Below are 735 nucleotides of genomic sequence, written 5' to 3' on the forward strand. Positions count from 1 at the left end.
ACCATAACTTACATGTCACACACATAAAAAGGCACTCAAATGTGTAAAACAAAAAGAAAAATACAAACAAGACCACACACAAACAAATGAACTACAGCTGTTCTCATATACCATTCAGAGAGCATTGGGAGTACCTGGCTTCTCACACCGTTCCATGCAAACAGTGTTGATCTTTGTTGGCAAGTGTACAGAAAGCCAGTCAAATCTTTGTTGTTGTCCAACATGTGGGGCCTCCTGCAGGACCTTTATCCTAAGCTGTCCAGTTTCTATCAATGCGAAATGAAGCAGAGGATGGAACAATTTGAAGGCATAACAGAGAACTAGCTTTACAAAGCTGCCGTGACCCGGATTCGAACCGGGGTTGCTGCGGCCACAACGCAGTGTACTAACCACTATACGATCACGGCCACTTGGTAGCAGGAGGGCCTTGTTGTTGTGAAAGCATAGTGGGAACTCTGAATATCAACTCTACTGATATTTTCCCGTTTCCCCTGATTGTTGACTAACAAATGAAAATTTCATGGATGGTTTATCTAGCACTACTGATTCTGATTCGCTCGGAAAAGGGAAGTTTGGGGTCCCGTGCTGGAGCTGCTCAACAAAGATAGATGGATGATGGGAACCCTGGTCACTAGCTCAATATATTCTTGCATGAAAGCCATACCTGTAGGAGGCGCTGTAGCTTAGTGGTTAAAGCGCCTGTCTTGTAAACAGGAGATCCTGGGTCCAAATCCC

General features: G+C 44.6%; 1 non-coding gene across 1 annotated transcript; it reads right to left on the bottom strand.

Annotated features, from left to right (window-relative positions):
* Positions 1–335: 335 nt before the first annotated feature.
* Positions 336–407, bottom strand: trnah-gug. The gene has a single exon. It is a non-coding gene; the product is annotated as a tRNA-His (tRNA).
* Positions 408–735: the final 328 nt, after the last annotated feature.

This window comes from Etheostoma cragini, unplaced genomic scaffold (assembly GCF_013103735.1).
Source record: "Etheostoma cragini isolate CJK2018 unplaced genomic scaffold, CSU_Ecrag_1.0 ScbMSFa_48, whole genome shotgun sequence".
Lineage (NCBI taxonomy): Eukaryota > Metazoa > Chordata > Actinopteri > Perciformes > Percidae > Etheostoma > Etheostoma cragini.